This window comes from Nilaparvata lugens, chromosome X (genome assembly GCF_014356525.2).
Source record: "Nilaparvata lugens isolate BPH chromosome X, ASM1435652v1, whole genome shotgun sequence".
Taxonomy (NCBI): domain Eukaryota; kingdom Metazoa; phylum Arthropoda; class Insecta; order Hemiptera; family Delphacidae; genus Nilaparvata; species Nilaparvata lugens.
In genome coordinates, this window is record NC_052518.1 from 83,576,034 (window position 1) to 83,599,220 (window position 23,187).

Below are 23,187 nucleotides of genomic sequence, written 5' to 3' on the forward strand. Positions count from 1 at the left end.
TGTCATCTGTTATACAATCTCAGGGTCGGTTTCCGAGCTCGTGATTTAGCCAAGTTCTAGACTTTAAACATCTGGAATCGAAAAATTGGCTTTCCGAAACTGGGCGTAGTCGTAGTTTTTATGATAATCTTTATTTTCTTTTCTATAATTGGAAACGTTTTTCCTTGAAGAAATGAAATATTCCTGAATAATTCAAAATAGCTGAAACTTTACACTAGGTACTTTCTTGTTATTTTATTTTGTAAATATAACGTAGACTACCACTACGCCCCCCCCCGTTTTGGAAAGCCAATTTTCTAACTCCAGTTGTTCAAAGTCTAGAACTTAGGTAGCTAAGTGACCCCGAGCTAGGAAACCGGCCGGCCCTAAGTATTCCCAGTTTTGTTTTTTATTTTGCCTCAAACAACCCTGTATCCGTTGAATATGTATTGATACGTCTCCATAATTGAAAAAACACTGATTCTATTGTCAATTGCACTTTCCCCTTCATTAATCGAATTTTCAGGACTGCTGTTTCGTGATGAAATTTACATATCTGTACTATATATGAGCGTCATTTTTTTAACCTCCGATCTCATATTGTAAGACATAGACAAGTGGCGACTTCACAGAGCTAAACAGCTTATCGTCCCCATCAAACGCCCGGTCAGCGGAATATGGTTTTCGATATTATTAACGGTCCTTGAAGAGAAAATATCTGATTTAATCATGATAAGGAGGATTCATCTTTCTCATATAGATACAATCCTTGGTATACTAAACTTTTTGGATCAGACCTTCAAATTAAAAAATAACTTTTTTATTAATTTATCTTTATGGCTTTTATTGGCAGAGAGATCCTCTTAAATGTTCTGCCTCGCCGTAATACCCAATGGCTAAAAAAATATTGTACAAATATCAATAAATTTGACTTTCTCCGTGATTTTCACAGGTTTGTTGAACATAATCGTATTTTCATATAAGTTCATACATTATTAATACTTCAATGGCGGTTGGCAGGCCTGAGGTGCCTGTTGTAGTCAGAAGCTTAATCACTCCTTAAAATTTATCAATTAAATATTATTCTACTTACATCTGGAGTTTCTAAATTGTGATATAGGTGTTCAGTATGTTTAGGTGTGTCTTGTGAGATGTTAAAAGAATCAACTGCTGTTTTATTTTTCTTCGTGTTGGTGTTTCGAGTTCTCTACTAACCATAACCTCATTCTTATGTTCCAAATAGTGACTTTCGTATTTTCGTCGTGGATTATTATCTGTCGGCTTGCTTCCTAGAACTTGTCGGTGTTTTGACAGCTTTACCTGCTGTGGCTGTGATTCCGATAGATCTAGTAACTCTGATTTCTGATAGTGTCAAAAAACTATGCATCAACCGGCTGTTATCTGTTATCTGAGTTGTAGCCGGTAGTAAACAGCTGACTTTTGTTTACATGTTACCATAACAACCAAGCGCGGTAGTTTTTCAAAAGACAATAACCTTTAACAGGTTTTAACCTTTAACAGGAAAATTAGTTTTTATTGTGAATGAACAATGGGTGATAACGATTCCTTTGATATCATCATAGAAAAGTTAGACTCTTTGATGCAAACGAAATTGGACAATATCAAACGAGATATACTGTCATCAGTTAATGAATTAAAGAAAATGGTAAACGTCAAATTGCAGAAATTTGAGGAGCGTTGTGCTGAACTTGAGAAGGACAATTTGAAACTATCTGCCAAGATTATACGAATGGAAAATCAATCGAGGCGTAATAATCTCATATTCTACAATATTCAGGAGGAACATGGAGAGAGCTGGGAAAAAACTGAAAATATCGTGGGAAATCTCATCGTTGATGTAATGAAAGTAAAACTCAGTACATACGACATCGAGAGGGCTCACCGACTGGGTAGAAGAGGACGGAATAGACCAATCATTGTCAAGTTTTCAAGCTGGAAGAAGAAAATGGAGATTCTCAACTTAGCACGCAATCTGAGAGGAACTCCAATTAGGATAGCAGAAGATTATGAGGAAAGCACAAGACAAATCAGAGAAGAACTCAAACCACTAATGATTGAAGCCAGAAACAACGGATTGAGAGCTTACCTGAGAGTTGACAGGCTTGTTGTCAATGGAAGATTAGTAAGGGAGAACAGTAAGGGAGAATGGTTCGAGAAAAATAGCAAGAATCCTCTTAATCACTCATCAAATAATAGTTTTGGAGACAGAAATACCGCAGCAGAGGATGAGGAAAAATTGCAGGCTGGATTCCAGATTCATTCAAACAAAGAAAATTCACCACAAGAAGAACAAACCACACTCACTCAGGACGAAGCAGATGTCAACATGCAGTTTGGATACACATCTGTGGAGTCTGGAGAACCTCAGAATCGACGAAGATCAAATTCGACTGCCGCGTCGAGTGCAGCCCATCCGCGAGCCGTGGCCGACAAACCAGCCAATCTGATGCAGTGGTTGCAGGGAGGTGCCGTCACCAGCAGCAAAAAGAAGAAGAATCAAATCTCCAACGACTCGAATGTGCAAACAGAACCATAGCAGGTGGGAAGCAGTATAGGTTTGAACGATAATACTCGAGTGTCAGGTAAATTTGAAGCTTTTAATATTGTTTTTTGGAACTGTCACGGCATTAGTAACGTTTTTAATCTAGATACTGAGCAAACTAGAACATTTAATAGATTTAGTGTCATAGGAATAAGTGAAACGTGGTTCAATAATGGGTTAGATATGTTAAAACATTTTCCCTGCTATAAAATAATACAGCGGAAAGCTGTAAGAGAGAATATCACAGGTAGAGCTAGAGGAGGTCTAATGATTATGGTGAGGAAATGTTTCAAGTTTATTGTCATCGAAAATTCAGATTCTTTCATCTTCTTGAAGCTATCATACAAGGGAATAACTGTTATAGTGGGGCTCACATACCTTAGATTTGAAAATTTTAATGTGAATTTGAATTCACTTCAATTATTTCTACAGAATAACGTAAACCATATCAACAGTTTCCCGGTTATTATTGGTGGAGATTTTAATAGTAGAGTGGGAGAGTTAAATCAGTGCTTGGACGAAAATTTATTCTTGCTTTCTAACTTATGTCAGAGGAAACTTCTATAATTGTATTCTGTGCTTATGTTCACTGCGTCAGTCAAATGATAAAATATTGAATTTATGTGGTAGGAAATTAATTGATGTTATGAATGATAACCTCTTCATACTAGTAAATGGTAGAGCTAAGAGTGATTCTCCAGGTATTATACATTTATAAACAACAATGGAAGAAGTACTATTGATTTAATATGGATCAACTCGAACTTTATAGAAACAATTTCCGATATAATAGTGTCAGACTTTGTGTTGTCCTCAGATCATCTGCCTGTTATTGTAGAAACAAATTTAGGAGTAGATGACACTAGAATAGAAGACGCTACTGAAGTAACGGAACAATTGATTTGGATATCAGATAAGGAAGATTCTTACAAATTCCTAATGATGATATCGGATAGACTATATAATGTTAGAGAGGATACAAATAATAGTTATAATGATGTAGTTGTCTCAATAAAGCAATCAGCTAGCCTTCTAGGAATGATAATACAATAAAACGGGTCATTTCAATTTAAAAACAAACCCTGGTACGACTTGGAATGCAATTCAGGTAAAAGGCGCGTCCGTCAAGCGTTTAGAGCCGCGAAAAGAAGAAATTTTTTGGAAGATATAATCAGCAATTATTCATCTGCACAAAAAGTATACAAAATACTTTTGAAAAATAAGAAGAAACAATACGACATGCAAGATAAAATAGCCAACACAAGAAATTCAAAAGAGTTTTGGTATGCAGTCAAGTTCTATAAACGAAAGCCGAAAATTTCAAATTCTATAAGTCCAGAAGTGTGGGTCGATTTTCTGTTCAATAAATATGCTTCTGAATATGTTCAACCCTCAATATTCCTAGATGCATCTCACCCTATTCTTGACAGTGAAATAGATATAAGGGAATTAAATCATGTACTTGATAAACTAAGATCTAAGAAAGCACCTGGCACTGATAAAGTAACAAATGAATTTTACAAAGCATTGCCAAATGAATGGAAGAATTAATTGTTGAATTTGTTTAATCAAAACTTGAAGTCTCAAAAAATACCTTCGGAATGGAGTAGAATATTAGTTTTCGTACTGCATAAGAAAGGAGATCCCTATATGCCTAGCAACTATAGAATTATTGCACTCATAAACACTATAGTAAAAATATTAACAAGAATATTGGAGATACGCTTGTCGAAATGGGCTGAAGGTTGTGGAATCCTGCCTGAGGGACAATGTGGCTTTCGAAAGGGACGGGGGTGTGCGGATAATATATTTGTATTGCACTCGGTGTTATTTCAACATGTAGAGCTTAGGATCTCATAGGGCCGTATATGCCTTATTTGTAGACTATGAATCTGCTTTCGATGGTGTACCTCATTATGACCTTTGGTGCTTGCTAGGAAAAATCGGAGTAAGTGAAAGAATGATAAGGATTCTAAGCCAATTGTACAGTAAAGCTGAACTTTTTTTATGAATAACTTGATTCCAGGCGTATTACAGGGGGCTTCAATTAGCCCACTACTTTTTTCATTGTATATTGCTGACATCGAAGCTTTTTTAGAAAAAAAAAGGGTTGTCTGGTATCCCAATTGATGATGCTACCAATATTCTTATGCTCTTGTATGCTGACGATATTGTCATTCTAGCAGACAGTCCATCTGATATGAGGAAGAAAATAACATGTTTAGAGAATTATTGTAGTACATTGAAACTGGAGGTTAACATCGCCAAAACAAAAGTACTTCCTTCCCACAAGGGAAGGCTGAAGAAAACCAGACATTCTCAAGGACAATAAATTGAAATTTGCAAAACTTACCCATATCTAGGTGTTGATTTCAGCTCTTCAAATAGTTTTAATGTATTCTGCGCAAACACAATAGCCAGAACTAAATGTGTTCGTGAAGCAGTCATTAAGGTTTTAAGAGAATCCCGTTCAGACACTTGGGAAAGTAAAGTCAAATTATTTGAAGCCGTAGTTCTGCCCCCCACAGCTACGTATGGAGCGGAGGTCTGGGGATTGAGTTGTGCAGAGCACATTGAGAAGGTACAGCTTCATTATTTCAAGAGATTGCTTCTCTTGAATAACTGAGTTCCAAATTAGGCAGTGCGCTTGGAGACTGGTAGAAGAAAAGTAGCAAACTTCATATTCTTTAAAAGCTTAGAGTTTCTCATAAAAATATTAGCCATGCCAGATCATAGATACCCAAAAATATGTTTGAAAAGGTTAATTATCTTGTCTGGTAACCAGCTTTATGGAAGCAGAAACGCGTTAAACTGGGTAAGAGTATTGCAAAATCAATTTTCTATGACTTCAGTCACGATTGATTGGGATCACTGTGAGAATCTGTTAACAATGCTAGGAGAAATAAAGTGGGAAATAGCTCTTGAGCACAGTACAGCACTCTATGCTGCAGATATACAGCAAGCAATTAATTCAACTTCAAGTCCTTTTTATAAGATGATTAATCCAAACTTTGTTTTGGGCGAACAGCTTAGCTTAAAATCGGTATTTTCTTGGGTGAGATGCATAACAGCTAAGTTTGGCAACTGTAAACGGGTTTTATCTGTATTTTAAGGAAAAAGGAGTTTACATAGCTTGTGACAGGCACTGTCCAATCTGCAATATGCGCGAGGAGGCTCATGCAACACCAGCTCATTTTCTAGTCAGATGCCCTATTTATTCTGATTTGAGGCAACAGTTCTTGTCAGAGTATACGAATAATATTGTTGAACACGACGATAAAGTAATGGTTCTCCTTTCAATTGTTTCCTTGAATAAAATTAGACACATTTACAAATTCATGGTGAACGCTTTGAGATTGCGTAACTATATTTTAGAAGCAACAGGCTAAGGCATTTAGGGAGATCAGAGGATTAAAACAGGGGAATTATTTTTACAGTATTTACCTTCTTTTATGGTTGCATGTGTTAAAATATCCATATTATCTAGTCTACATCTGTTAATATTAAAGATTATGTATCATTTATGATTAATTGTCACTATGTTGTTACTATTGATTTATTTCTAGAATTTATGTTTCTATTTGCATGGGTTGAAACTATCTAGTCTACATCTGTTAACTTAAATACTATTCATCTTATAAGATTCATTGTTGTAATTTGTTATTTATTTCGAGGATTTATGTTTGTTTAAAGTATTACTTTTCAATTGTTACTTTTGAATTGAAAATGTACAACCAATTTGTATGAGCCAAGGCTCTTGAACAAATAAAATGATTATTTATTTATTTATTGATGCTTCAATACCGTGCCTAATGAAGTTTTAAATTTACAACTTAACCCCTTTTAGTTCTTTAATTAACTCCTTATTTCTTTTATTCTAATTATTATGTTTCTTATAATTTCTCATTTTGATTGTAATCCTTTTATTTCATTTCTTGTATATTACTCTTGATTCACGACAAATAAGCTATTTTATTTTATTTATACTTAATTTAACGTTGTGAATAATTTGTTTTGATCTGGCACCTGCTGAAAAACTCACGGGTTCAGCAGCACCCAACAATGTAAAAATTTTTTTCTAATAGAATTAATTGATTGAAAATTGATTGATACCAACTACAACTACCAACTTACATTCTATCTGAGTGATGTATGAATGTTGGGACATAATCAAGGTTGATATGAATCAGTTTCATCTTATTGATGGGAACAAGATTCATTGTATTAAAAAATGAAAAATTGAAACAGTTGATCTGATATCTTTGCAGGAGATACGAGCTCAGCCATTGAAGTTCTGGAAAAAGACAACTGTTATTCAGTGATTAGTACACCAAACAGATTTCAAAAAAAAATTTTCATTATCGGCCATTACCAGGGGTTTACTATGGAGTAAATAATACCAACCATCTAGTTTTTCTAATGTATTGTCTAATAGATTTCTTCATTTCCACTGAATGGGGTAGAGCCGGTCAAATTGTTTGAGCAGAGATAAATTTTGTAAGAAAACACGTTGCTAGCAAAAAAGGATTGCCACGATCCGTTGCAGCCAATGGAGCATGTCTTCAAAAAGTTTCATGTCATCGAGCTGTGTACATGAACCAACAACCCCAACAAAAACTACCAACCCAAGTAGGCTATCGGTTCTTCATAGTTGTTTACGTAACTCTTTTTCAGGAATCACTCAAATGATATGGAAGCAGGTAATCGTCTTAAGAAACCTGTACTATTTTCTCGTAACTAAATGAACCACAAATTGTGGATTACTCGCTGTTTGAATACTTCTGAGGTTCTGCTGAGCTTGGTTTACTAGTGCAATCAAAACATGACTCAGGAACCGTAAATCCTCTCTTGGTAAAGTAACAAAATTACTCGTATCCCACTGAAGCTAAACTAATCAGTTGTTTTACTAAACTAGAATAGGACATGATTGTTCAATAGAATCGGAACATTGGATCATTCAAATAAGACTTTGAAACTATACATTCTATTTAGTTACAATCACTTTGTGATTATAAATTACACCATGTTCACTGAATAATATATAACCAGATAGTCAATGTAAATAGATTTCATACTTGGAACACAAACAGTGTGAGCCTCATACATTTTCTAATTTTTTCCATCTAATCCGGACTTTCACTTGACCGGACAGAAGTCAAGTGCGGATTAGCGAGACTGTATAGAAAAGATAGAAAAGAACTCTAATAGAAAAGATAGACTATCTATTTTAGATTATCTTCAAGATCTAGGAACCAGATTATTTAGTCATATAATATTGGAGAGGCAAAAAAGCGAAACAAAATGACTATGATGTCGATGATAAAAATACTCGCACTCGCTGGGGAAGAGTTTTTCGAGCTTTGATAAGTCACAATTGCAAACAATAAGAAAGAGAAAGCGCCATCGTCTATTCAACATGTCATATGCTCATTTACTTCATGCATGAGTTGCATAGCAGAATAGCTAGTGTGACAAGAACGTACTGAACAAACCACTTACTATACACTCGCCCAACATACACATCCCACTAAAGAGTATTGAAAGCTATTAATTATTCACATATTCAATGATATTATTACTACTACTATTATTATTATAACATCACATGTTATAGTATGATTCTGAATATTTCAATGAAGAATCGATGCAGCGCCGCTAGTCATCCGCCCTCTTCTAACTAAGAAAACGAATAAAATGTTTCGCAGTGTTTATAAAACAAACATTAATTGGATAGTTTAATAATTTCACAATATTTATATTCATTATAATTTCTATATTGTTTTAAGAATGTGTCATCTGGTAGAAAGGTACGAGAGTATTTTATTATCAAACTAAATGATTATCCTAACTCTTATCTATGTTCAAAGCATAACATATCCATCTTCAGAAAAAATTTTCAACCTATATAAAAATGGTTCTGTAGAAGATAATATAGTTATCCATGTTTACAAAAGCTACAAAAAAGAGTTCTACTTAAAACATCAAAGACGTAGGCCTACTCTTTAGTAAGGCAATTTAGAAAAAAATGTCAACAAGCATTGAAAAAAGAAATGGAAACATTCGTTCTATCTTGAAATACTTGGTCATTCAACAAGGAAGCCATTTAGTTGAACAGCTTCACTCAATTATCTATCTATAGCCTAGTAGCCTATTTCAGCGTTCCACCTTTCAATCTTTCAACCGTCTACAAGAACAAACACATAATACTGATAAATAAATATACGATACTGTTGTCTCCCAAGAAACCTAATCGCCTAATCCAGTTCACATTATATGACTTTGACATGATAATTATCATCTAAATAGACACATTTCAAATAATTATGTACTCAACTGTATTAAGCTGGATTCGCACACTACAGTAACAGTGAAAATATAATTCCGATATTTCAAAATTTGAAATATACCATTTACTGGTATTATTCATACTCACTCGGCCAGGCTGAGTGGCAATTAGAACTGATGGGAATCATACTGTCACCGTAGTGTACAAATCCAGCTTTAGGACTCATTATTACCGGGGTAAGACGCAATTTTTTAGCAACAGTTTGTTTCAATGTGGCAGTTATAACTATAAAACAAGATTTCGAAATAAATATTTGTTCATTTGGATGAATAATTCACCAAAACAACATATTCAAAAATGTCTGGTTTCAACGTGATTTTTGATACTGTATATGGCATAAAAATCTTCAACACCTTGACAGAAAATTTAAAGGATTCCCAGTCACTTGAGTCATTTAGAACTATGGTGGAGGGAATGGCTGCTAGCGAGATGCTTATATAGTCATCACAGCCTGTTTGAAGGCTGATTAATTTTTAAATTTACGTGTCAATGTTATCTTGAAATTGCCAATGACATGTATTAATGAATCTAAATCTGAATAGATAAAAAATCGTATACGTACATATCGAATTTACATTTGATATAAATATCATATACCATATGAATTTTATTGTTTGTCTATGATGACAGGAATACAACGAGCGATTCTCTTTCTAGATCCAGATTAACTGACATAAGTTTATGCTTTCAGGTGTTGCATAGTGTGAGTTTCACCACATAAGCATCGGGAGTCAGGTGTAACCCCATGCGAGGGGTCCAGGGGTCTCCAACCTTTTTTATCCAAGGGCACATTGTTAGTTCTTGGGAGGCTTAGAGGGCCAATAACAAGTATGTACGTGGAATTTGACTTATGGGCACACACACGACGGGGGATTTGGGGGGTGTAAAATTATTATATTTCTATTGAAATAATATGAGGAGTTTTAAGAAGGTTTAATTGAAACACAGAAAGAAACAAACCAGTTAATTTCATTTTAATACAAAGTCCAATATTTATTGAGTGTAGAAAGGTCATAAGAAAACTTGACAATGCATGAATTTAGCAAGTTAAACAAAATAATAACTTTTTAATAGTTATAAGACAACTTGACAATGCACGAATTTACAAAAATTTACCAAGCTGAAAGAGAATACTTATTTTTAGTGAGAAGATTGCATTTGTTTTCCACTTAGAATGTCCGCCCACTTAGGATCAAACTTGTGGTTCCGATCATTAGAATTGATTTCAAATGTTCATCAGACAAGGAAGATCTGTATTTGGATTTAACAAACTTCATTTTTGAAAATGTCTGCTCACAACTGTAGGTAGATCCAAAAAGCTGCTTTTTCACAGATAATTTTACACTTATCAAGAAATGGAGTGGCTAGTAAGAGACGAGTACTGAACTCACAGTTGTTGTCAAAAATGTGTATAAATATATACTGTATTTTAAAAAAATCTGTTGCAATAACTCTTGGCGGGCCGTAGGTTGGAGAGCCCTGCGTGTAGTCAGCTCAGTACATGCGCTCATATTTTTTGCTAAATCTGTTTAGGCTACACCATCTCTGCGGTTTAGCTGAGTACCAGTTGTTCCTGGGGTATCCACCAATATTGGGGTCATTCTCTAGGTGTTTGTTTCTCACATCGGTATGATCCTGTCTATGTCTCCATAGTATAAAGTCTCCATAGCTCTGTTCGCAATTAGCATTGCATAGATTCCTGAATAGTTAATCTCGATATCGAAAGTCCAATCTATATAGGACATATTCAAAATCATATTTCAATTCATTTTCCAATTTTACAAAAAAAAAATGTAATAAGTACTAAGAAATCAAATCAAAATGCATCACCAATCCATCAAGAAAAATATTTATAAAAAAGAGAGGTCCCTGGAAAGGCAACAGCCTCAGCGCAGTGACTGAGTGTTACAAAATGACAGAAAAATGAGAAAAGCTAATTAAATGTTTTAATGAGATTTAACGCGAAAACTAATGCTATAATCAATTATTTGGAAGAGAAATTTATTCAATTTATCCTTAATTGAAAAATCCAATTAGAACGCTTGTATTTGACTGCCGCCTGTGTGTGCTTTAGAATCATAGGCAGAACGAGGATCTCAGAACTCAAACAGCCTGAATCAGAGCGACATACTTGTTATAATTATTATGACGAGCATTAGGCTACGATATGCTCCCCTTCCAAAAAATACGTAACTATATTGTAATTAATAGGCTATAGGATACCTATAGTGAAGTTATATTTCTTCGTAATTTAATTTACTACAAAAAATTAAAACAACCTCGGACTCGGTGGGATTTGCGGAGCAGAGAGATAAAGAACCAGTTCAGTCGATTAGAGTGATGAATACAGTCATAGCAAGAAACGCGTTTGCCAAGTTGACAATCTGGCTCAGTCGATTCAGTGCTTTCAGAGAGGAAACTAGGTGTGTGTGCTTAATGCAATGCTTTCAGAGAGGTGTTGAACACTCACTAAAGACTACGGTGACCGGAACATTGGGACCAGGTATTTTGCCACCAACTAGGAAAAAGAGAAATTTTGCCACCAAGTCTGGGGTCTCTAGATAATTTCAAATAGCAATCGTTTTATGACCATCCATTAAATTTAATGAAAACTAAGAATTCATATTCTCCTGATCAAGTAGCGGAGATAGTAATTCAACTTTAAAATCTGAATAAATAAATATATAAAGTATATTGAATGAATATTTATATATAGCTAAAGAGGCCTGCAACTAACTCACTAATTCTATGAGTTCAACGCCTTTGAACAATTTCCAACCACCAGTTCGAGACGCCTGATTCTACCAGCAAAGAGCATCGTCTTTTATGTCGGAACCCTTTAGTCCCAAAAAGTGTTGGTCCCAAAGTTCCTAGCACCAAAGACTACAAACGCTGTCCGCTCTAGCATGCCAACATCACGGGCGCTGTATCCCTCAGTCGTAAATTCTACTATAAAAATGAAGGTAAAATAGTTTTTTCTAAAAAGAAAATCTCAAAATTTAAGGGTTTTGGGGTTTTATGGGATGAAGTCACCCGTCATTTTCAGATTCAGAAGATTCCAGATTCGTATTTAGTGCTCCAAAGTAAGAAGTATGACAGTAGTAAGGTTCATTGACGGCTTGAATTATATTCAGGCGAGGTGGGACCTTCCGCAAGGGAATCCCCACAAACGAAAAGCCATACGAATTTACTTTTTTAGTGCTCCAAAATACATAAAATAATTTTAGGAAAACAAAATTTACTTTATGAAAGTTATTTTATGGTTTATTCTATGAGAAAAATTATCTCGTAGCTCATTCCTAAAAGCCAAGTATTCGACTGGACACTGGACTATGTGTATTGTAACATCTCAATTGTATTCATTTTGATGCGAATTGTTAACTTTCTGTATCGATTGCATCAGTCTTCTTGGGATAAACATAATTTTATTTGATTGACCGAATCGAAGGTTTTACCCGAAAAGGCAAAGTTTTCTGAACTTTTCGAATTTTTTACGTGCAATATTGTTTGAGACTGACAGTCGATGTTCTGAGCAGCAGGTATTGGATTGGTGGAGCTCGGATGGAGGAATGAGGAATGCTGCTTAACGGGACCTGATAACGGAGTCCCCACCCAGCAGAGGCGAGCAGCCAGCCCTAGACAGTCGTCAAAAATACGCATGGCAACAAACGCATCATGTGGACAGCAAATAGCAAAAGGAGAAGAGATAGAAGAAGTTGGTGGTGCAGAAGAAGATAACGAATAGGTTAGATAGAGGAGAAGAAGACGAAGAGGGAGATGTAGAAAATGAAGAAGTAGAAGATGACAAAGAAGAGGAGAAGAAGAAGAAGACAAAAAAGGAGGAAAAGAAGAATACGTTGGAGAAGTAGAAGAAGAAGGATTAGAAGAAGAAGGAGAAGAAGAAGAAGAAGAAGGAGAAGGAAGAAGAAGAAGTAGAGTATGTTGGAGAAGTAGTTGATGAAGGAGGAGGAGAAGAATGAAAAAATAGAAGAAGAAGAAGATGAAGTGAAATACAATGATAGGTTGAAGAAGAAAATTTAGATGATGAAGTCACAGGAGAAAATTTAGGAAATAAGATGAATATTATAAGAATAAGGCACAGGAAAATATGAGATAAGGCGTCAAGAAGAGGATAATGGCCACACAGAAGATGCATGACAAAAAAGAAGAATAGGAAGCGGAAAATATGTGATGAAAAAATGAACAAAAATGAAATGTGTGATGAAAATAGACAACAAAGCAGAGGAAGAAAAAAATGAAAGGAGAAGGATGAAGAAGGAAAAGAAATATGAAGGAAGGAAGAAGACGAATGAAAGAAGTAGTGTGAAGTATAGTGAGGAATAGAAGAAGCAGGTGGTATCTGCTATCAGGTACTCATCGACCAACCGTTGCGTTGCGGATATAGGAATTAGTGGTCAGCTGATCTCATGGGTATCAACCCATCTATCTCTCTCGCACCTTCCCATCATCACCAACAAAATGCTCGTCTATTCTCATTGAAATCAAAAGATAGGTTCCGTGATAAATCAGGCTCCGTGCCTAATAACGGTTATTCTTCGAGATTGTTGTTGGCTTTGCTAGTGTAACACACACACACTCACACACACGCACTCACATTATTGTCAATGCGTGACGTAAGAAGTTAGCTAGATTGCAGTAAACTGTACAAACAAGTGACCAATCATCTCATGCTACATGTCAGACATCCACTTTAACTTCCAATTCAAAGGTGGCTGATGCGAAAATATGCCAGGGTGATACGGAAATCAATTTTGTAGGAGAATCAAGTGTTTTCCTGATAATAATCCTGGAATCCTATGTTTACTTTATGAACGCTACACTGTAAACGGCATGCCTCTAAAACACAACTTTCAAGCTTCTTTTTTGGTGAGATTTCCGGGGTAAGTGGGCACTTGTACGTGGGTATGAGATGAGGTGATATGGTATGGGTTGTTGATTAATTTTTGATAAAAATTGTCCAAAACTAAAATAGTTGAGTTATCTATAACATAGACAATAATAGTTATTTATTTATTAAGAGCGTAAAACTCGACTTTATCGCTCGAATTACATACGAATATTTTTCTACAACTGCAGAATTGGATTCCAATACAATGAAGTTTTTTTAAATAATTTATCCAATCAATTTGATAAATAAATTTAATAATAATAATAATAATGTTTCAAGCAGGTGGCTAACAGATGGAAGTCTTTTCCCAGAGACAGAAGGCTTTATAATTGCTATGCAAGATCAGGTTGTCGCTACCAATGCCTATAGAAGACATATCATCAGAGATCTGAGCATAAGTGATAAATGCAGGCTTTGTAACGCTGCAGTAGAAAGTATTCAGCACATAGTTTCAGGCTGCTCAATATTGGCACCAAAAGAGTATTTGAGGCGACATAATAATGTTGCAAAAATAGTGCACCTGAAATTGCAGCAGGAATTTGACTTCTTTGAAGAAATTCCCCCATACTATTCTTACTATTCTATTGGGATGTTCAAATGATCACTGACAGGCAAGTCATTCATAACAAGCCTGATATCCTAATGTTGAACATGAATCAAAAAGAAGCCTTGATAATTGATGTAGCCATACCAGCAGATGAAAATTGTCAAAGAACAAGAGGTGAGAAATTGAGGAAGTATCAAGAGCTAGCATTTGAGCTCAAAGATATGTATGGGCTCAAGAATGTTAGAATAATCCCAATCGTAATATCTGTGAATGGTCTGATTCTTAATTCAACAGTGGAGAGCTGTAAGGTTATTGATGTCTCAGAAACTCTGGTAGGGAAAATGCAGAAGTCTGTTCTGCTTGATACAGCTCGCGTAGTACGCCAAACGCTCCAACATACTTGGTAAAATACTTTATCAATAATAGAAAATGATACCAAGAGGTTTCATAAATTTTGCCCCTCTTCGCATAAGCTATCCGCAACTGCGTGAAAAAGAGAATAATAATAATAATAATAAGTTGATTCAATTTAATTATTCTATCTAATCATAATAATTCATTTTATAATGATATATTATTAGAATAAGATAAAACAATTAGTATCATCTGCAAAAAAACTGGTAAGAACAAGATTTTGAACATGGGTCCCACAGTGTGAGTGTCAACGCTCCAGTTCCCTACGACACCATGGGATGTTGATATTGAAGGCGAAAAAGTAGGAACATGAATTGCTGTATCTTAAAAGATGCTAAATACGAAAAATGTAGCTATCTGGATGGAGGTTGGTCTGTGTTTTTTTAAATTACAAAAAACCGGAGGTATTATCAAAAATCGTTACACATACGACTCTGCGCCTTGTTTCAAAGATCTTGAATGCCAAATTTCATCCAAATGGGACAATAACTGCGGTACAAACAAACAGACAAAAGCCGATTGAGTCGAAACTAAGACTTCAGCTTCGCTTCGGTCAATTAAGATTCAAACAAAAATTATATGTTTATATTTATGTTCCGCATTTAAGGCAAAACACAGCAATAGATTTTCATGAAATTCGACAGGTATGTTCCTTTTTAAATAGCGCGTCGACTTATATACACGATTTTTTTGAAAATTTCAAGGACAAATGCAAAAAGGAAAAATGCATAAAAGGAAAGAAGCCTCCTTCATACGCCAACAGAATTATTTATCATAAATCAGCTGTCAAGTGGATTATTAAATCCAAGGAGTCATCCATGATTCTGGAAGAAGTGATATTCAAAAGAAAAACAAATCTTCGCGATGTTTCCAATTTTTCTTAAAAGTAAAATTTCCTTTTAATCCTTCAACCCTGAAGCTTTTTTAGTACTACTAGGATATCGGGGATGATATTCTACAACCAATTCTGATGTTGAATTGGAAATTTTTAGAAAGTTGCAATTTTACACAATTTGGCAACCCTGTAGTTTCTTTGGATGGAGGGTCAAGTCTCAACTTATTTTACACAAACTATAGTCGTTTATACACCGATATCTCACCGAAACCATAGGACAGAATTTAGGCTACTCTGATGGACAGTATTAAAGGAGGCTGTGGTTTTTTACTGCACGAGGTCTACTATTCACAGAACCACTAGTATGTTTATATTAAGGTTTTTTTATTATTACTTCCATTAAAACTAGTCACTAGGACTAACCATTAATTTTGTTCTCTTATTTCTTATCCTAAAATATTAATTTTTATTGCTAAAGTCTTCCAGTGAAGCCTACAGTTCTAATCTATAATTCTTCTACTTTAAATTCTTTCGCTACACATTTATTTAATTTATACTTTTTTCACTTCACTAGCACTACACCAACTCTAAGGGCTTTGTTCTCTTCAACCTCCTTGTGAGTTCAGTGCTGTCTAGTAGTTGGATGACTTCGGTGTTGAAGTGTTGATGAAGACGTGACTCATGATGGGCTGCCAATCGTCTTATTTCACTGGTCACATAGGGGATGTGTAGATCTCGGTGCAAATCGCTGTTCCTTATGTACCAGGGCGCATTCACCATGTTCTGCAGTACTTTGTTTTGGAATGTTTGAATCTGATTGATGTTAGATGTTCTAGAGCAGCCCCAAAGTTGAATTCATACGTCCAGACAGGTTTTAGAATTTGTTTATAAATCAATATTTTGTTGTCCAATGAGAGTTGTGATTGTCTGCCCAACAGCCAATAGATTTCACTGTATTTCAGTCCCAGCTCACTCCTTTTCATCTTGATATGCTCTTTCCATTTCAACTTGGCGTCAAGAGTCATTCCAAGGTATTTTGCTGTGTTGCTGTGTGGTACTACATTCCTATTTAGATTTATACGAGTCGGATCATTGATATTTTTGTTTGTGAAGTTGATATGAATGGACTTCATCTCATTCAATCGAATTCTCCATTTTTTTGTCCAGTCGCTGAATTTGTTGCTAGCATTCTGTAGTTTTGTGGCTGCTTCTTGTACTGTTTCCCCTTCTGCCAGTATTGCAGTATCATCAGCAAAAGTAGCAATAGTCACTGCATCCAATTCAGGAAGATCGCTTGTGTACAGCACATAAAGAACTGGTCCAAGAACACTACCTTGTGGAACTCCAGCCCTTACTTCCTTTAATTCAGAGACGTCATCACCTTGTTTTACTCTGAACAATCTGTCAGTGATGTATGATTTAAAAAGTTTTACAAGTGGAGTGGGAAGAATTTTATGAAGTTTACTGATCAGTCCTTCATGCCACACTTTGTCAAATGCCTGTGCCACATAAAGGAAGATTGCTGAGCATATACATTTTTTCTCTAATGAATTCTCTATTACATTAGTGATTCTATGTACTTGGTCCAGGGTTGAGTGCTTCTGCCTGAAACCAAATTGATGGGCTGGTATCAGATTCCTGCTACTTATGATGGGAGCCAATCTCTTCATCAGCAATTTCTCAAAAAGCTTTGAAATTACAGGTAGAAGAGATATTGGGCGGTATGATTTTGCTTCTTGAGGACATTTCCCAGGCTTTTGCAACATAATGACTTCTGCCACCTTCCAAATTGAAGGAAAATGCTGTAATCGGAGTGATGCATTGAATAAATATGTTAGCATGACAATACCTTTCCTTGGAAGTTTCTTCAAGATTTCACCTGTAATCAGATCAAACCCAGGTGCTCTTTTGGTATTCAGATTATTTTTTATTTCTTCTTGAACCTCATTCATAGAAACTAGATCAATCTCTGTATCTAAATCATCTATTATATCTTCTTCAGGATCAATTTCAGATTGAATGTTGTTTGGCTGAAAGATTTCTTCTAGATGATTAGCAAATATATCTGCCTTTTCTCTGTTATTTCTTGACCAAGTACCATCTGGTTTTCTGATTGGAGGGGATTGTGATATTGGTCGCTTAATTCTTTTTGTTGCTTTCCATAATGAATAATCTGTACTGGCATCAGCTGTCAAATTTTGAAGGTAGTTATTAATGGACTCCTCAGTTAGTTTCCTTATCTCTCTTCTCAATTGTTGTGTTTTGTTATTCAAGATATTTTTGTCAGCAGGATCACGAGTTTGTTGCCATCTTCTTCTTGCCCTTCGTTTCTCTAAAACAAGTTGTCAAATCTCCAGTGGGTAATTGCATCCTTTTGTTTTCCTGGTGTATTGTCTAGTGTTTTTCCAGGCTGATTTCTGGATTTGCCACATGAAATTTTCTGCGGCTTCATCTAACTGCTCAGCTGTTCTAAGTGGAATATTCAAGTTGATTTCATTCTCCAAATCCACTTTGAAAGCTTCCCAGTCTGTTGTTCTGTTGACTAACATTGGTCTGTCTTCTTTCTTTATTATTCGTTCACTGAGTGTGAGAATTACAGCTGAATGATCAGAATCCAGGTCAAAGCTCTCTCCAATGTCAATAAAATTACTGGATATTCTCTTTGTTATGAAGAAATCTAGAAGATCTGGAGTTTTATTCAAATCTGTTGGCCAATAAGTCGGTGTCCCTGTTGAATGGAATTCGCAGCCCAGCTCCTGGATAGCCTCTCTGAGTTCTTTTCCTTTGGTAGTTGTGAGTCTTGAACCCCAATCCTTATGCTTGGCATAAAAATCTCCACCCACTATGAATCTATCTCCAAGCTGATGAAGAATACTGGTATAATCATTTTTCTTTAAATTGTAACGTGGTGGAAAATATGCAGCTCCTACAAGTATTTCCTGGTTGATAGACTCTATTCCAAGTACAGTTAGCTATATTTCATTACTTTGAATACTGAAGTCTTCATAGTGATTAATACTCTCCTTCACTATTACAGCACTTCCACCTCTTGCTTGATTTTGAGGATGAATAGTTTCGTAAACATTATATCCATTGATTTTGAAGTGAGTCTGTTCAGTTGAATGGGTTTCAGAGATAAGGCACACATCTATATTTCGGGTCTTTAGAAATATTTCTATTTCTTGTTTTCTATTATTATTGATATTATTTATTCCATTGGCATTCCAGGTAGCAATCCTAATATCTTGGCTTGTAATATTCATTTTCTAGTTTTCTTCTCGATACTCTTACTCTTCCCTTCCAAGCTGTCAAGTCGTCCAGAAAGAATGTTTAAACTGTTTAAAATTTCCTGCAAAACCTTATTAACATCAACTGGTTGTTGTTGCTGTTGTTGCTGCTTTGGTTGACTCTCCTGTTGTAGGCTTGGAGGGGGTTTTGTTACTTGAGAATAGTATATTTCTCCATTGTACTTTCTAGAAGTGAATTTTCTCTGTTGGGTTGTATGTGGTACTATGCTACCTTTTTTAACTATATTGTCTTTTTCAGTTCTTCTTCTCTGAAGTTCTTTAGCGATAAGACAGCCTCTGTAGTTAGCTGGGTGAGCCTCAGCACAATTGAAACATTTGGCTGGGGTTTCTTTAGCCTTGGTACATGAAATGGTCCAGTGTTTTCCAGCACACTACACACACACACACAGGTTCATGTTGACATTTTTCCTGAGTATGACCAAACCGCTGACAACGTTTACACTGCGGAATCATTTTATTGCTTCTAATTGATTCAATTTTCACTTTCATATAGCAAATATGTTTAATTTCATATATTTTTTTGTATCTTCAGTATTCTTGAATGTTAACATGAACATTGGGAGTCTGATAATGTGTTCTTTTCCATCCTTCTTCACTTTTTTCATTTTGTTGACAGCACAGATTATTTGAAAGCCTCTGCTTAGAAGATCGTTCTTTATATCCTGTGGATCGCATGATGGATGAAGCTCTTTAGCCATGACACAAATTGGACGAGTTTGTTTGTTTTCGTACGTGTGCCATTCATATTTAGCTTCATTTAACATCTTAGTTAAATCTCTGTATTCTTGTTCAGTTTCAACATTCAATTTTAGCTGGTTGTTGTTCATCATGTTGGCACTGAAATTGAGATTTTTCGATTTCAATGCCTCTTTAATCTTCGAATACTCTTGAACATTGCCTAATATGACTGGTGGAGGCTTGTTTTTCTTTTCTGTCAGTTTCATACTTGTAGACTCAGTTGCAGGCCTTATTTTTTCTGGTGAGTCACGGATTTTTCTCTTCTTTTGTTTAGGGAGAATCCATGCAGTCTCTGATGCCACCATTTTCTCTTCTTCCTCCCAATTCGGTGGTGAATAACTTCTATTGCAGTTTTCAGTTGGTTCGTTTTTAGAAACGATTCCGGGGAACTGTTGACGTTGACATTGACAGTCATTGACGCTGAATCAACGCTCTTAGCCGGTGTAAGTTGACTCATCGTGTCGTCATCGGTTTCCTCCTCCTCCTCGAACACTGGCACGAGGAAGGTTGGCAATCTTTTGGGAGTCGACATTCCTCACATTCTTTACATTCCTTAGCCGGACTAGATGATAATTCAGCACTGAACTGATTTTTCAGTGCAGGGCACTGAACTCGTGCACAACAATTAAAACACTTCAGCACTTTAACTATTGCATACACTATTTCAACTATTCTCACTAAAACAAAAACTACGTCTGCTCGCTACGATTGCTCGATCGATACTGATATATTATATTAAGGTTCGTACAGATTTCAATTTTCAATTTCAATTTATTTTTTATTCACGTATCATACAATTTTAACAACACAATTACAATTATAAAATGAATATTAGAATCCACATAGACTATTACGTTCAGAACCGGCCCCAGGGGTGGGCGGACCGGGCGGCCGCACAGGGCGGCAGATTTTTAGGGGCGGCAAATTTTAAGGAACGGAACATTTTTAAATGCAAATAAATAATAAATTTCATGTGAATAGTAAAATTTTATAAGAAGCTTTTCCAAACTCAAGCTAATAAAGACATAAATATCTAAGATCAACAATGTCCCAGGAACGTCTGAGTGGTCTAGCGAAGATAAAATATCTCAGTCCCTAGATCTTGAAGAACTAGAGAAGGAATTTTTCTATGCAAAGGTCAGACGAGTTCTACTTAATTAAACAAGTGTGATGGACAAACTCGTGTTGTAGCAATTGTAGTTTTGATTACTTAGCAAGTTAAATCGGCCCAAAACTCTGTTGCAGTCTCTTGATTTAGAACAACCGTTCTTATTGTGTACCATATCTGTTCCTAACATAAAAAACTGGTGTGGTACACTCACACAACTTTCCTTGCTCATTGAACTGTAAGCCTCATTCTTAAACGAGAATAATTCAGGGGAATAACATAATGACGATTGGCGGCAACATATTTGAAACTACGATCAGACTACTGTATATGTGTGTATATATAATTGTTTTCAGAGTACTTTTTTCTTTGTGTAAATTGTGAAATTCGATGATTTTTTAAAAGTCGTCAAAACAGCTGTTCTACAGATGAAATATCTCGACTATGTGTTATTTTAATAAACTGCACTAACTACCTACCTCATGCACGAGAGGGAGTTTACAAAGTCCATTTCTCAAGGATGGGGTGGACCCTATCAAATTCTCAGGAAAAAGACTCATGCCAGTTGATAGAGTTGATAAATAAGTATATAGGGTATGAATTTGAAATAAATCAGTCCAGTCATTTTTGAGAAAATCGTGAAAAACATGGTTTTTTAGTAACTATCCGCCATTTTTCTCAAGAATATTACGGAGCTCCTACAATTTTCCCAGAAATGAGACTCATGTCAGTTGATTGGGCTTATAAATAGCTATCCATGGTATAAATTTGAAGAAAATTGTTAGAGCAGTTTTCGAGAAAACCGTAAAAAACATGGTTTTTTAGAAATCATCCGCCATTTTTTCGCCATCCTGAATTGAATTTTATTTGAATTTCTTATTGTCGGGTCCTCATGGTATAAGGACCTTAAGTTTAAAATTTCAAGTCAATCGGTTAATTAGGAATGGAGTTATCGTGTTCACAGACATACACACATACACACACACACAGACCAACACCCAAAAATCATGTTTTTGGACTCAGGGGACCTTGAAACGTATAGAAAACTTGAAATTGGGGTACATTAATTTTTTTTTGGAAAGCAATACTTTCCTCACCTATGGTAGTAGGGCAAGGAAAGTAAAAATAGTTTAATCAGATATTTTGTGTTACTGTTCTAGTCCAGTCAATTTAAGATTATAGTGAAATGTTTGGAACACAATTTTCAACTCAAGAGCTCTTTTAAGGATAGTAAGAGGATAACATATCAAAAGTCCTCACCCCTACCTCATGTGCTAAAGGAGTGGAGGTGGTTTTGAAAGTACCATTTTTTCATTTTTCTCATATATCTCGGAAACTATGCATTTTATGGACATTTGTATACTGTACAAAATTGAAGGTTGAAGCTCACAAAATTACCAACAAGTTTTGTTCTCTACATTTTTTTTCATATCTCTTACATTTTCTGAGATATCCGCTTTTGAAGGTGAGACATTTTTTGAAAAAACACTTCTGCCTCCAATTTTTTCATCTTTTCGGCCTTATAATTTTTGAACGATTGATGAAAAGAATCCTTGCTGATTATAAGCTGACGGAGCATCAAATTATATTCAATTTGATGTATATTTTCACTATTTTACGCATTTCCCTACGACTGTTGCAGCAGTTTTAGTAGCATCACCTTAGAACATATATATCTCAAAAAGTATCATATTTATCGAAATCCTCTACCAAACAAAACTTTTACTCTCAACACTAAAACTGAACTTCTGAGATATGACTACTTTGAGATATGAAAAAAATGTAGAGAACAAAACTTGTTGGTAATTTTGTGAGCTTCAATTTTGTACAGTGTACAAATGTTCATAAGATGCATAGTTTCCGAAATATATGAGAAAAATGAAAAACTGGTACTTTCAAACTACCCCCACCCCTTTAGTACATGGGGTAAGGGTGAGGATTTTTGATATATTAATCCTCTTAACATCCTTAAAAGAGCTGTAGAGTTTAAAATTGTGTTCCAAAATTTTCCCTCCATACCTTTATTTGAGCATTCGTTGCCTGCACTTATTCCTCAATATTTATATTTGTCAAATATTTGTTCAAATGTCATTTTCAACTTGAACAGCTGATAACCTTCCGGCAAATTTTTAAGTAAACAATTATTAGACGGGATACCTGGCGGTGGGGGAGGGCGGAGTTTGCTGATTTCGCCCAGGGCGGCAAAGTCCCTAGGGCCGTGCCTGATTACGTCCGTGTGTGGGAGCAGTTCTTAAGATTAGTTGTGTTACAATAAAAAATATTGGGCTATAAGTATAAGATACATACGGTAAATGAAATAAAAATAGATTATATTTAATATATTTTTAGGATTAATTATATAAAAAAAATCAATTTGAATTTGAGAAGGAAGAAAGATAGATCCATTGGAAGAAAATTAGACAATCGGCTTGAATAATAC

General features: G+C 35.4%; 1 protein-coding gene across 2 annotated transcripts in view; it reads right to left on the bottom strand.

Annotated features, from left to right (window-relative positions):
• Positions 1–23,187, bottom strand: part of LOC111045231 — an 82,438-nt gene that overhangs the window by 26,032 nt on the left and 33,219 nt on the right. The gene's annotated exons all lie outside the window — the stretch shown is intronic.